Consider the following 16,295-nt stretch of genomic DNA (forward strand, 5'->3'; position numbering starts at 1 on the left):
TATATTAAAATAAATATTGAGAAACGTTTTTCAAATAGACTGACTGATATGTTGGTATGTATATTAGTTCAGCAAAATGTTGTGCACAGCTAGATGAGTGTAACTCTATAAAATGAAATAAAATGTTCATAGAGACGTCTGTTTGCATGGTCAGATGGTCAGAGGTCTTTGGTATAATCAATCGCCATGTTTGAAGAGAAGAAGAAGGTTAAGTTGCATCCCAAGAGTATCACACACCCACTGTAAAGCATGGGGGTGGAAACATGCTTTGGGACTTATTTTCTGCAAAGGGAACAGGGCGACTGATTAAGGAGAGGATAGAAAAAGCCATGTATCATCAGGTTTCCATCAGTGAGAGCAATGAAGATGAAACAGAGCTGGATCTTCCAGCATGACAATGATCCCAAACACACCACCAACACAAGACTGGCTGCGTGAAAAGTATTTCAAGGTTCTTAAGTGGCCTAGCCAATATCCAGAAATTGTTCTCCATTACAGATCTCATCTTTTTTTTTACAGTGCAATTAATTGGATTATATTTATTAATAGCAAAAGAGAAAACATAGAAATCATAAATGCTGAGATCTCCTGCATGAAGAACAGTGTTGTCAGCAGGCTTCTATCTCACTTCAGGGTTCATTTCAAGATCCTGGTTCTGGTCTACAGGGCCTTACATGGACAAGCACCATCTTACATTGGTGATCTTCTTAGTCCCTACACCCCCAGCAGATCCCTGAGGTCCAGTGATCAAAGCCTACTGGTTGTGCAGCACCAGGCTAAAGACCAAAGGTGACAGATCATTTGCTGCTGTGGCCCCCAGACTCTGGACCTCTCTCCCCCGAGCCTGAGATCAGTGGACTCAGTGGTCTCCTTTAAAAAGCAGCTGAAGACTCACTTGTCAAAAGTGGCTTTTGTATGACCTTCTTCACCACTCTCTCTTTATTCTGCTCTCCCCACCTATTCCACCTTCCTCACTGATTTCCCTCTTTCCTATTCGCTCGCTCTCTTAACATTTTTTAATCACAATTGTCTATTTCTTGCTCATTTTAAATGCTTTGAATCATTTTCTAAATTCTTTTTGATATCTTTACATTTTTTGTTTTTGTGGAGCGCCTCGTGATTTTTATCTTGAGAGGCGCTCAGATATTTTCTTCTTCTTCTTCTTCTTCTTCTTCTTCATTCTTTTGTTATATAGTTCTCAAGGTAAAGTACATTCACCATTTCTCTTTGGCACATTTCATATGTGGGAGCAATGTCCGTCTTCCATGTCAAAAGAACTCACTTTTTTGCGGCCACAGTTCCAAATAGGATTGCTTTCTTCTGATATGCGTTGAAGTCGAGTAGAGGAGTAGTTGCACCGAGAACAACAGTTGGGTCAGGTTCACGATTTTTTTGTAGACTGTGGAGAAGCACTGAAAAACATTTTTCCAGAATGTGTATAGTTTACTACATAACCAAAGGGAGTGTGAAAGGTTTGTAGTCTCAGATTTACATCTATTACAAGGCGAAGCATCTGGAAAGAAACTATCAGTAAGGCCAGATAAAAAGGGCTGATTTTCCCAGATAGGAGAGTCTAGCTAAAGCTTTGGAGCCTTAATGTGATGTTTAAATGGCTTCCTGTCAAGGATTTTGATCAATAACCCAGTGCCTGCAACCAGAGAAAAATAAACTAATGACAGACAAGTATCCAGAAAGCAATCAGGAGGCAGAAGCTACAAGGCTACTGCCCCAAGCTCCTGAATTCTCAGTTTATTTATACCATGAGATAAGAAAATGTGTGTGTGTGGGAATGGCTGTGTGAGTGTGAGTGTGGGTGTGTCTGAATAAACGAGCATGTATTTAGGCATAGAGAAATACAAATTACATTCAGGTGATTGAATAAATGATCAAGAAATAATAATAATATTTCCATTACATATTCCCCCCTGTTTATGGGATATATACATAACATGCATGAAATTTTATCCACTTCCATAGCTTGTCACCATTTTCTATGAAAGCTTCATTAATTACGACTTAAGGAATAGGGAAAAGGGTAAAACCAGGAAAGGTGATCATCTTGGTAGTCATAAGGACCAATAGGGTACAGATCAAGCAACTCAAGACAAAAATGATGAGCATCAAAACAAGAAAATTAAGTAAAGTAATAAACACTACGATCAGATATGAAAGGCTCAGAATCAGGGGTGGATTTAGGACTGAAGAAGATCCGGGGCTTAACGCGCACGCACACACACACACCTGTGACACGCACTAGTCAACATCATATATATTTGTCTTGTACCACATAATGTTTAATCTGAAGCTATTTATTAAGCATGTTCAGGGCAGAGTATTGTTCTGTTAGTGTTTAGTGTGAGATGATAGTAAATATTCCCTTTCTTTCTCCATCAACTTTACCTGATAGTAAGCTAACTTTAGACAAACCAGCAGCACAACAAATATTTTCAAATAAGACTCACAAACCTGAGTCAACACCAGTCTCATCAAAGCTGGGGTTCTGTCGCCGTACTTTTGGTCTAAAAAACGTCCTCATGTCCATCTTCACTCATGCGTTTCAGGCAGAGTGTAGAAGAAACCGGCTGCTGAAGGGCTTCTTCTTCAGTGGTGGAGGCTCAGGCAGGCTGTATACAAACTACTGCTAGCTGCTCCCTCTCTGTTGGACTTTGGTACTGCATGTTACTTCCACTTTTTAGATCTGGGGCTTTTTATAAAACATTCAGGGCTTGAGCCCAAGTAGCCGGGCCTAACGCCGCCCCTGCTCAGAATCAACATGCTGAAGCAAGAACACAGCATGAGGTGCTGCATTCGTTTGTCGTTAAGGATCGTAATCTTAATCCTGATAACTTTGTCCAAAGAATCATTCTATACAAAGTGTAATACAAAAATCAGTCAAATAATAACAAACAAAATAATAAACATGATAAGGCAAACACAACTGACGATAATATCTTACAGCAGTTCACAGGGATAGAGAATGGAATCAGCTAAATCAACACAGTTATAACCTTAAGAAAACCTATTTCATACATATTGAAATGAATTTACTGTGATGCACAATTCTACTATTTATGGCAGTTCCTGTTAGGAGATTGGGAAGGGTTAGCAAAACCATATAATGCACATAAACCATCAGAGTAATTTATGAAAACATCAGGTGAATTTAATTTAAACTTCAAGTTGCAGACGAGTCTTTCTGTGAATGAGGAAAAAATGAACGTGTAATATTAATTTATGCAGCTCTAACTACGGCAGAGCTGAGGGTAACCAGGCGTTCTTCATCAAAAGGACTCGTCCATGGACTGAGTCCCGGTTGGAGAATAGTTTTGAGGGTCAGAGTCTTCTTCCGTTGATCAGGATGGTTTCAGTTCTTACGTAGATGAGTACCTTGGAGTCCAGGTCCGGAGTGCAATAATGGAGTTCGGGATGTGAGCGCACAGTTCAACTTCTCAATAGGAAGACGTCAGGGTCCTTCCATGGCGTTTTGAGGTGGTTGTCCAATTGTCAGGGAGCTGATCTTGTCCCCAAAAAGTCCTTCAGGCCCTTGACCGTGAAACCAGTCTGGAGATTTGGGTGCAGGTGCTTGAAGAAGTTGATCCTTTCCCAGCGTCTCTCCTTCACTGTGTCCTGTTGTAGTTGTGTCCAGGAGGTCGTCAGCCGAGGTGGATGCAGGTCACGTTGGCATGTAGGTGTGTGGTCAGGGAGGAGCCCCAATCCGTCGTTTCAGTTCCAGTTCTAGTACCCCCTTAAATGCTGCTGTCCCAGTCGTTCCATCAGGTGCTGAGAGGCGGTCCAATGCAGGCCATGAACGTGCACCAACATCAGCAATGTGGTGAGCCCAGCAAGCTTGAAGCAGATCTTGTCTTTTTCTTTATCTTTAACTATATTTTCACCGGTGTTGAGACGTGAACCCTAGAGGTAACCCACCCCTTTGCAGTCGGACTTTGTTGCCGCTCCAGTAGCGGTTGACGTTGATAAGCTTGTAGTGGGATAGATTAATCCAAAATGGCCTCTCAGCATCTTCACAGCAGTGGGAGTGATGAGGAGTACTTCGAATGGACCTTCTCTGGCTGCCCCAGTTGTCTTGCTTCAGCACCTTCATCAGAACCCAATCTCCTGGTTTCACGACCTGTGATGAAAAAGCACAAGAAAATTCTGGGAGATCACTGTTGATTTTGAATTGTTTTCAGCAAAAATACTTATCATCCAATATTTAAAGTATTTCCATCTAGGCAGTGTTAAATGTGAGGAAATCGTTATCATCCGTTCCTCCGCTTGAGGCATGAGACACTCGTGGCTCACCAGAAACAAAACATAAACAAAACAAGTCCAATACCGGCAAGCATTGCGCCAACCTGATGCAAAAGTTGGACCTCACATAACATGTGAAAAATACCCATCCCAAGGAACTTGCAATTTCCAGTTTACATCAGCAGGGAGCAGAGTCGTGCAGCACAGTGTGCATAAAACAACAAACAAATCAAGACAAAACAACTCACAAAAAAGCCATTATCAGTGAAAATAGAATGGAAAATAAACACAAAAAGTGATTTACATCACCCAGAAGTAGACGAGCTGTCGCAAAAAAATGTAATCTAATGAAATCAAAGGGAATCAACCCATCTGGGAAAAAAGGGTGAGCTTGTCATCATCCCCAAGCTCATATCACAAAATAACAACATCATAGACTCCATGCGTTTGCTCTCCTAAACATTCACCTTTATTTACACCATCACAGCTAAATCAGGAAATATGTCCAAGACCAAGTGACTTTTTAATTTATCTCTGTGCTTCCATCACTGGAGTTAACTAACAACGAAACCATTCCTAATTGAAAAAATAATAATTTGCCAACTTTCACCTAGATTCAGTAAAGTATAATGTCATTCATTTGATGCCTGATATTTGCCAACAGTAGATAAAAAAACTGCTACATTAAAACTCCGTAAGTGAAATTGAACAGCAGATTTATCTAAGGAAAATAAAACTCATTTGTCACATAGAGACAGTGGACGTATTTAAAAAAAACTAATAGTGTTCTTAGATACACACAATCCTAGAAGTGTTTGAAAAGATGATAATCATTTCAGGAAAGGAAAAGACAATCTAACTTGTAATTTATAAGAATGTAATTTGTCTAAAATGGTCATACTTCAGGAAACAAGCTATGCTGAGGAAGGTCCTAATTAGATTAAAGGTCAAGCAGAGGAATATAACCTAAGTGTGATTATGAAAAACAAAAGTATTTATGTTCACAAAACAGCAAGAAATAAACAAAATAAGCAAGATAAACGACTGACAAACGTAAGAACTACTAGATGCATATGTAATCAGGTCATTCTCAACTTAATGTGACCATCAAAGAGCATTCGTTAGATCATCGTGCTACTGGTCACATCTAAAGCAGACAACATGAAACAACAAACAACAAGATAACTAGAGCAACGTTTCTATTTCTCCGGCTAAAATGCTCAAAACCCAGGCCAAACTCAGACAGTATTCAGAGAATCTGTCCATACATAATTTCCGGCTGATGATACCAAATTTAACCTCTGGTTACCTAGGATTTCTCTTGGTACCACAAAACAAACAACAAACAACTTGTCTCACCAGATCTCTGGTGCAGGCTTTGAGTTCGTGGATCCTTATGGTTCCCTACAACAACGACAAGATCCAAGCATCGACCTCCAGCGAAAGCCAGCCCTGGAGGCTTTTAGAGTTGTCGTGACAGATGTCCGGCTGTGGTTTTTGGCGTCGAGAGGAAACCTGGGACCCCGGCTCGAAGGACCAATAGTGTCAAGGATTTTTATCAACAACCCAGTGCCTGCAACCAGAGAAAAATAAACTAATGACAGACAAGTTTCCATATTGCAATGAGGAGGCAGAAGCTACAAGGCTACTGCCCCGAGCTCCTGAATTCTCAGTTTATTTATAACATGAGATAAGAAAATGTGTGTGTGTGTGTGTGTGTGTGTGTGTGTGTGTGTGTGTGTGTGTGTGTGTGTGTGTGTGTGTGTGTGTGTGTGTGTGTGTGTGTGTGTGTGTGTGTGTGTGTGTGTGTGTGTGTGTGTGTGTGTGTGTGTGTCTAACCGACTCAGTGGCCTAGTGGTAGAGTGTCCGCCCTGAGATCGGGAGATCAGGGGTTCGATTCCTGGTCGGAAAGACTTTGAGAAAATGGGACCCAATGCCTCCCTGCTTGACACTCAGCATTAAGGGGTTGGATTGGGGGGTTAAACCACCAAATAGTTCCTGTCTGCAGCTCACCGCTCCCCCAGGGGATGGGTCAAATGCGGAGAATAAATTTCACCACACACCTGTGTGTGTGTGTGTGACGACTAAATGGGACTGTGTGTGTGTGTGTGTGTGTGTGTGTGTGTCTGAATAGATGAGCATGTATTTAGGCATATAGAGAAATACATATTACACTCAGGTGATTGAATCAATGATCAAGAAACAATAATAATAAAATTTCCATAACACTTCCAGATTCTTATGTTGTTACCAATTACAAAGCTGTTATTAGAGTGCTTTTTTGACAATAGCAGGGCTATTAGAGCAGGTAAAGAAATTTTCTTACAAATTCTCATTTCAATGCACAGCCCTGCTGGGAAGAAGATCAAGTCTGGGGTAGGGCCTTTTTTCCACCATGGTTAAGTGTGCTGCCAGGTAATAAAACCCCAAAAATTGGCTATGCAAAACCACTCTTTTCTTTTGGCTTGGACAAATGTATTTTAGAAATTATGGCTGTTTTGTAACTCCATAAAAGGAATAATCCCCTAATCAAACTGTTTAAAATATGATAATTCAATAAAACATGCTGCACTGAAAAAGATGAAGGATGCAACCATTTTAATTGCATTTATCCTCCCCACATAGACAGTGGGAGGCTAAAACACAATGGTGAAGTAAATAAAAAACCCTTCATACAAAAGGCCAAAAGGAGCCTATGACACTGCAGTATAATGGTATCACCACCAGGTGGTTCAATATCCTAAATATACCAGTTTTGGTTTTACATGAGGATAATTAATATTTTACTACCTTTGAACCATCTTTAAAAGCCTTTTAGACCCAACTATGAAATTTTAACACTAAAAATTACGAAAAAATTATATCCCAATGACTGAAAACCAGAAGTTTCTATTTAAAAAAATCTTCTGTACTGTTATTTTTCTATTCTGATATCCCAGTCTAATATCTGTGTTTTCCCTATGACATGTCCTACTTAATATAAATATTCCCCTAATTATTCACCACATGCTGTGAAGAATTACCACTTTTGGCACATTTAATATTCATTAATTCGATATCTCCATGATAACTGTGCTAACTCTATCTGCTAATGAAGACAGCCAAGTGGAGATGAAATAAAGTCCACTAATAAGTATTTTATCAATACCTAAGGAGCACCTATTGTTAATGTGTGAGGTTGTGAAAAGAAAGGAGCAGAATATTTTTAAAGAAAAATACACGAATAAGTGAATAAAATTGTATCTGAAGGTATAATGTAGCATCATGTCCTTTAGTTGATTTATTTTACTGTTGTGCCAAAATAAAATGTTCAAAAATGAGTTACTATGTTATGAAGTCACTCTAAAAATAACCAGTTATTTCAGCACATGTGTGTGTGTGTGTGTGTGTGTCCTAATAACCATCTTGTAAAAGCTTGGACTGTGAAACATATATGAGGAAAAATGAAACTGGTAAATCCCAAAGTGACATGCTCATGTCTCCACCTGTCTGCAAGGTGGGGTGATTATTTAAAGTTAAAGTCCCATAGTCATCATCACACTCCGGTGAAATTCATCTCCGCATTTGACCCATCCCAGTGGGGAATGGTGAGCTCAGGAACTATTTGGTGGTTAAACCCCCTAATCCAACCCCCTAAAGCTGAAACGCAAGCAATCAATCAATCAATCAATCAAAGCTTTATTTATAAAGCGCCTTCCGCAACCCTGTCAGGAAGCCCAAAGCGCTGAACATGGTACAGTTGTAAGTAATTATACTGAATAAATCAACAGTAAAATAAATTCAAATTACAAAATACAAAATACAAAATGGAAATAACAAAATAGATGAAACATTCCGGTGAAATACAAATGTGTGAAACACAATTGGATTGAGTGGATGGATTGAGTGTACCAATGAAAACTGTGGAATGGATTCCACAATACGCAATGCCTCCCTGCTTGCAGGGAGGCATTGCGTCCCATTGTTAAGGTCTTTGGTATGACCAGAAAAAACGTTCCAATACCGGGAGTCGATTTATTGATTTGTGCATCTCCATGGCAATCAAGTTTATAATTTAATGGTTAGATGGGGTTTTCAAAGCAGAAATTAATCATTTGATTTTTATTACTTAAAAAACATCATGCAGCCATTCAGCAAACTATAATTGTGTTTTCTTAAGAAAAGAAGGTGATTAAGGTGCAATAACTGCTTTTTTTGTCACACCCAGTTTTATTATTTAGTATTGCTCTTGGGAATGATCTATGATATGTCATAAATGTGTAACATTACTGAACTTTTCTCACAGCGATATTTCCAAGTTTGACTGTCCTTAAAAACAAAAGGAAATCTCTTGTTTCAACATTATTTGGGGATCATTTTCTAGCTATTACAATAAACTTTAAGGTTTTGGGGTTGAAATACCTCATATCAACCCATATGTAAAGAAAGAAGCTTAGCTATCTTGAGATAATGATTTGATTGAACCCTTATCATTACAAACAAGCTTAGTTATCTTGAGATAATGAGATCTATAACTTACGTTGAGATAAAGTAATTAAAATAGCAATTCAACATGGCTTTAGTATCTTCTGGTTATCTGAGGTGCTATTTTCATTTGGAAGAAACCAATCACGGACATCCAGACATTTTCTGTAGGTATTAAATATTAAAACAGCCACATAAAGATTAATAATAATAATAATAATAATAATAATAATAATGTTGATACGTCAGTGGAAAATACCTTGTAATTAAGCGTTAAGCTTTTGTATGAAGGGTTTTTTATTTACTTAATAATTCGTCATTATGACCGAGGAAATGTTATGATAATCTAAAAAATGTTTTATAAAAACGTTTGAGAATGTTACAGTAGCCTGCCATAAAGTACAAGACGAGTTCATTATTTGGCAGCTGACTCCCACTGTACTCACAGTGAGGGGTGGGGCCAGTATTTGGCAGGTTCGTCCCTCGAGGCTGTGTGTGTGTGTGTGTGCGTGCGTGCGTGCCTCTCAAAGCATCGACTTGCAAACGGGCATCTGAGACAGTCCGACCTAAAAAGAAAAAAACAGGAACCACTATTTTATCGACTGCCTTTGCAATGTTCCCGACGATATTCACGCGTCTTCTGCTTTGATTCCGTCGAAGTTGCTATCTCCCCAGACGTCAGCTACAAAAAGCTAACCAGAAATTGATGCATCTAGCTTCGCGTTCCTGTTTGTTTTGACCTGGTAAGGTTCCCCGGAGCGACTGATTAGCTTCCCGGCTAACAGCGCTTCTGGTTCTCTCAGCATCTTATACGCTAACCAATGCTAGCCGGCTAGGCTAACCCTGCCTGACTATACGATGTGGTTATATGCTATTTTGCGTTATGTGTTTTTAAAAAATAATTTGCTATGATTGTGTTTTTGTTAGAATACTGATAGTGACGGGCAACACAGCTTCAAATTGTTTTTGTCTTCATTTTTGTTCACTTAAAGCTAAAGGCTAACGGCTATTAGCGGAGGCTGTTCCTTCACATCATTTGTGGCTCCTCCGCTGCCAAAGCGAGCCAGCAAAAAAAAAAAAAAAAAAGAAGAAAAAAAGGCACACACGGTTTATTGTTTCTAGACAATCTAAAGTACCTCAGTGATGTTCTCTTCAAGTGTTAAGTATTATAAGCGTTTGGTGTAAGCTACTTAAACAGTTGTCTACAATAGGAAGAGGATGCAGAGGGCAAGCCAGATTCACCTGGCTTTGACTTTTCTTATCGTGCGCGTCTGTGCAAAGATAAGCATACATCAATCATGTCATTGAGATGTCTGGACTTGGTGTTCTTCTGATCTGTTGCTGGTAGTTTTGTTTCTGTTTTGTTTGTTCCCGCAGATGTTCTTTATTGATTCAGATGCTTCCTGTCGAGTTACGTTTGGTTTTCTGTGGTGGAATGTTCTGGTAGTTCATAAGAATATAATCGTATTTACTTCCGGTTAGCGGAAGCGCGGTTAATACATTCTCTGATTATTTAATTGTGTTGTCTTATAGAAAGTAGACATGCTTTCAAGTTGTTTTAACTTTTACAGGTTGCATAATCATTTCCGGTCACTGCTCAGACTTAGAAAGAATTGACTACTTATGGCGTGCACAAGACATGAAAGATATGCATTTATTTCATATATATATACAGTATATACACATTTTCAGGTAGAATATCGTACTGTGTAATGACACCGTTATTAAAAAATATTGATTCGAGGTTATTAACAGAAAATTGTTTTTATAGCCTTAAAATTGTTTAGTAAAGTGTCAAAATTGCACACACCTGGTAATAAAATGACAAACTGAATATTACTGAGCTATTCTTTTTTTATTATAACTAACTGTTCTTAAACAGTCACTGAGCTTATTTTTCCCGTATTAGCACTTATAAAACATTTAATTTCTTTAAACGTAGATCTGATCCATTTACTGCTGGTGTCAAAAATCAGTATGCTTATTAGAGCTGCAATTCTGAGTTTTGTAGTTAATGTGTAATTGTTTAACCAATGATGGCAAATAATGCCTTCTTAGTATTTCTGGAATTTCCTGGATCAGTATGGCTTTTGTACATAATCATTGCTGCCAACAAATGCTGATGAAAATACCATCTGTTAAACAAGTTGAGCCTCATCGGATGAGCAGTTGGTGCCATTAATCCATTGAGTAAAAGTGATGAAAGACAAGTTAGATGTGAAAATTGTTTTTATTGTGTTCCAAACAAAAAAACCCCCACCAAATTTATTTATATAGCACGTTTAAAAACAGCATGACAGCTGACCAAAGTGCTCACAAAGGAGCATGTATGACAAACAACTATAATACACAATGAAAGGATCATAAGATAAAATACATGTAAAAAGGTAAAAAATAACTAAAACAATGTGTAAAAGCAAGAGTTTCTAATTAATTATACAGTAAAGGAGGATTAAAACACAGCAAGAGAGCTGACTGAAGTAGCACACAACAAAAGCAGGCTTAGGATACAGGGAATAAAACAGATTAAACAGACAGTAACGAAACATATATAACGGTGCCTGTCTGACAGAAAGGGGAAGAGCATTCCAGAGTGTGGGGGCCACAAACACAAAACCCCTTTCCCCCCTCAATTTATACTCCATGGTCGGTATGCAAAGGTTAGCTGACCTCGGGGTGCGTGCCGGGATCTATAGAATGATTAGGTCTGATAAATGGACTGGGGCCAGACTAGGGCTGGGCGATATGGCCTAAAATCAATATCACGATATATATATATATAGATATATATATCTATATATATATATAGATATATATATAGATATAGATACATTTTCACTTCTAACGATAAACGGACGATAACTACAGGTATGCGCCAGGGCTGCACGGGATTAGGAAAACCTGCGATAACAGTGATTAATATTGCAATAACGATATTACTTGCGATAAATAAAAACTTCACTCAGGAACAAAAATAATCAAAAACAAATAAATTAAATAATGACAAAAAATTCATAACAATTAGAAAAGCATAAGATGTGAGGAAAGGGAAAAAGAAAATGAACAAGAAAAGGCAATCAGTGGATTCTTGCTATACTGGCTACTTATTACCTTTGCAAACTGACAATTGTCATTTGAAGTCATTGCATGCAAAATTGTTTAATTATTTTTAGTTATTTTGAGCTCGTTCCATGTAGAAAATAATTACAACAGCAAATATACAACTCAGTATCTTCAGTTAACTCCTAATTTGACTTGAAATAGGCTACACAATAAGAAATTGTAGGAAATAAATACACCACTCAAAAGTTTTAGTGACTTTTGTTGTGACATTCAGAATAAGTCACATTAGAAGTGATTATCTAAGTATCTCTGACTTTGATTGGCATTAGTTTTCAGTAAAAAGTCTTAAAACTGAGTATCAGAAGGAGGCAGTTTATTCATTCATCTAAAGAGTAAAAATTAAATAAAACTCATTATAAACTGTGTCCTAAAAAATAACAAGGTTTTGCTTTAAAATTGGACATAAGGAAAAACAAATTAATTAATTACAGTTATTTATATGGCCGTTGCCAACAGAGCTTGCTGTTCTTGACAGGTCTTTTTGCAGCTACTAATTATTTTCACCTTGTGATTCATTCAGCAATTGGTGTTTAAATATATTTATTCCTATCCTTTCTCCAAAAGTATGACATTCTGATAAGTAAAAGCAAATGCAAAGTTTATTAAGTATATCTAGAATGATTCTTAAATTTCTTCAAACCAATTTGTTTTTCACCTTGTAACTGAGTTTTTCAGATGTGTGCACAAATAGATGCCTCGCAAAAAAAAAATCCTTAAGAGACGCTTAAAAATTTAATGACGTAAAAAACGCAATGCCATTAAACCACGGAAATGCTGAAGGGATTAACCTTCATACTCCATTGGTATACCCCAGCTGAACATCTTGGCCTTTATGTGAACAATCCCACGTACGCACATAGCAACAGTGTCAAAACTCCAGCCTCCTGCAGTGTGAGATAACGCATGTATGTAAAAGGAGCCATGTTTTTTTTAAATATATGAAGGTAAACACGTATGCACACAGTGGTCACAGCAGTGTTGTAATCACACAGCTGCCTGTACTGTATACCCGCTGTCAGGTCACTCTGTGTCAAACTAAACCAAACGTGTTCAAAATTACTTTAAATCTGGTCACAGACCAGGAAAACTTTACATTTAGTTCTAGTCCACTCATGATGGCACCCATGCCAAAAATAGATTTGTTCTTTTAATAAGTAACATAATTTGGGTTTATTTTTAAACTACTTTTAGCTAACAGCAGCAGAGAAAGACAGGGCTGAATGAGAAATGCATTCACATGCATTGATCAGAACCACAAAACAATGAAGAAATGTTGATATTAAGAAAGAAGTGGTGGAAATCTACAGCCAGGTGAAACTAGCCAAAGGCAGCTTCCTGCAGCGAGACATTGACCTGGCCCAAAGTTTGTGTAAAAGGAGATGATTTGTCAGATTGTTTAAATAACACAGGCTTCCACTGGCAGGTGGGGGTGCGATGGTGTAGCAGGAGACTTAAGTTTAGTAATTTCTAACGGTAGAAGACATTCTTTTGACTTTTCTCACCTTCTAGTACTAACAAATGCTCGGCACCAAATAAATGATTTTATTTGAAAGTATCATTAATTTACAAATGTTACTATAGGCCTTTAGGAGTTTGCTGTAAGAGGATGATTTTAATTTCAGGCTATTTTCTTTCAAATGCAAGAGATTGCTGTAGATGTATGCTTTCTAAAATACCCCCTGAGTCAATGCGCCAGACACTGATTGTTCCAAATGAATCACATGACTTCGTTCAGACATGTCTGAAAGTAATCACAAGATTTGATTTTAAATCAAGTGTCGTAATTAATTCAGTGTGGTTACATGCACACTAACCAACATCTAGTCAATCCTATTGTAATAAGCTGGGAGTCGTTATTCTAGTTTACATGCGCATTAGAAAACTGGCATCTCAAATAAAGTTAATTCTACTCCAGTACTGTAGGTGGCGACATGCACCTTTTCATGTCGGCATTCTTCCGGTTAGCTTATAGCAACACAGTCGGTAAACAGAGGCTGATGGGAGCGAAGCAGACATAGGCCGTGTTCGAGTTGAGCTGCGCCTCGCCTGGAAAACAGACGAGAGCAGACGGAAGCAGCAGGGGGAGTGGCTGAAAGCCGGCGTTTAAGTCGGACACAATTTCCTGCATGTGTAGCTCAGGGGAGCAAAGGAAGTCATTTGGCAATTAAAACCAAGGAAATGCAGGTGACGATGGATGAAGATATTGCGTTAGCGTTCACACTTGTTTAATTTTCAATTTTAATTCCTGTGCCTGTTAGCAGCTGAAACATCCTCACGTGCTTGTGGATATCATATATTGCATATGAAGACATGACTGTAATAATAAGTAAAGGTTATCAGCTGTAGCTTCAGTGTGCTCATAGGAAACGTGACAAAAGAACACAAAACACATTTCTCTTTATGGCCTATATAGTTGTCATCATCAACGTTACATGATTTACAGAATACATGTGACCAACTAGCATGTTATGTTCTACCACCGGATGTTCGGATCAAAATATGAACCAATCAGATCTTAGATCAGGTGCGAGCCAGGCGTTTCCCGTCATCTCCTAGGTTTTGCTGCCGGTGGAGAGCAACTGCAGCGCCTTGCTCCAAAATCTGCGGCTGCCTTGATCTCATGAGGTTATCGTTGCCTACGTATGCATGACGAAAGAACAAGTCGGCGTCAAGTCGGACACAAATCTAACCGGCATGCACTGCTCGCCGATCACCGGTGACCTAATCTGCGCAGAACTGGCTCATCTCGAACACAGCCATAATTATAACAGGAAATGCACAATGGATGAAGGAATGTAAAACAACAATGCTGCAGCACAGCTTATTTGGTACGTACTGTACTGTTTTATGGTGTTACGTGTGTTGCTTTGTAACGATGTCCTTGTCAGAAGACCATGTTTGCTGTGTCGTCACATCCGGAACGCAAGCATAGTTTGGCCAACTCGTTAGCTTATAGCAACACAAGCAGTAAACAGACGGTGGCGAGAGTGAAGCAGATGGAGTTGGAAACAGGAAATGCACAATGGCTGAAGGAATGCAAAACAACAACAGTGCAGCACAGCTTATTTGATACATACTGTACTGTTTTATGATGTTATGTGTGTTGCTTTGTGATGATGGTCTTGTCAGAAGACAGCCGAAGCGGTCTTGTCACTTCCGGTATGCAATCCAGTTTAGCTCGGCTGACCTGTTTACATGCAGAGTGTATTCGGATTGCTACCACATTATCTGGGTTCTTCAGCTCGATTAGAACCAGTTCGCCTTCAGCCAGACTAACACGTTTACATTAGGGCTGCAACTAACGACTATTTTAATAATCAACTAGTCACCGACTATTAAAAGGATTAGTCGACTAATCAGATAATTATTAAATTTTTCTTAAATTTAGCACGAGATTGCTTTAATTATGTGAAAAACGATAATAAACTCAAGAAAGATGGGTACTTCAGTGGAAAATGCATATTTTATTGAACTTTGCTGCCGATAGGCCATTTCATACTGTCTAACACCAATTAGGCACAGTGCTCAGTCACTATAGACATAAATGCATAAATAAAATTAAAATACTTTTGTCAGGCACAGTCAGGCATATCATTAAATCTCTTTTTTTTAAAGCAAAAATATGTTAAAAAAATGTGCAATGTACATCCAAAACAAAACGTATTGGCTTTCGTGTTATTTAAATCTTACAGAGGTGAGTCAGACTCTGTTTCATTCAACTGTCCGACGTGCTTTCTCTTTAAGTGTTCATGCATCACCGAGGTGCTGCCGTGATACACAAGGACTGCTTTGCAAATAATGCTGGTAATCTTTTTATTCGTCGAATCCAGGCTAGAATGCTCACAAACTTTAGATGTTTTGGTACGCGTAGCTGCTGTGTCAGACACCGCCATTTCTGTTAGTTGGCGTTCAGCAGAGAAGCTATTGCGCATATACATCTCTGCAGAGATTGTAAAGAAGTGAGATGCCTCATTCAATCGCAAAAAAAAAAAACACGTCTGGCAACGTCAAAAATTAAATTCACCGTCAACTTTTTCCATAGTCGATATTTGTCGACAACGTTGACGAATAGTTGCTGCCCTAGTTTACATACATAAAAAAAAGACATGAGTCTTTTTAGGGCAATACTTCGGTTTTCCAATACACTCCCTAAAATGCATTTTCAATCTTTTATCTCCAAAAAGACAATTTATACCCACATTTAATTGTGTTAGAGGCTCAAGTGCAGACCTGTTAGACACAGCAGCAGTAGATTAAAGATGCTTGAACTAGGGCTGTCGCGGTTGAGAAATTCCCCCTGCGGTGATTTAAAAAATGTTAGAAAAATACATGGCCATTTTTAACACTTTATTGAATGCAGATCAAAGGGCAGTAACGGCATTCTCTGACTGAACTTAAAAACAACATTCAGGAGGTTTAACTTTGAAATGCAAATTTGGCTGCAACATCTAACAGAA

At 38.5% G+C, this 16,295-nt stretch overlaps 1 protein-coding gene across 3 annotated transcripts in view; it reads left to right on the plus strand.

Moving 5' to 3' along the window:
- Window positions 1–9,259: 9,259 nt before the first annotated feature.
- fam13b (family with sequence similarity 13 member B) overlaps window positions 9,260–16,295 on the plus strand; it is an 81,318-nt gene continuing 74,282 nt past the window's right edge. For all 3 annotated transcript variants that reach the window (XM_015950430.3, XM_054739273.2, XM_054739272.2), the window contains exon 1: window positions 9,260–9,458. The gene's annotated coding sequence lies outside the window, so the exon portion shown is untranslated. The remainder of the gene's footprint in view (window positions 9,459–16,295) is intronic.

This window comes from Nothobranchius furzeri, chromosome 1 (assembly GCF_043380555.1).
Source record: "Nothobranchius furzeri strain GRZ-AD chromosome 1, NfurGRZ-RIMD1, whole genome shotgun sequence".
Taxonomy (NCBI): Eukaryota; Metazoa; Chordata; class Actinopteri; order Cyprinodontiformes; family Nothobranchiidae; genus Nothobranchius; species Nothobranchius furzeri.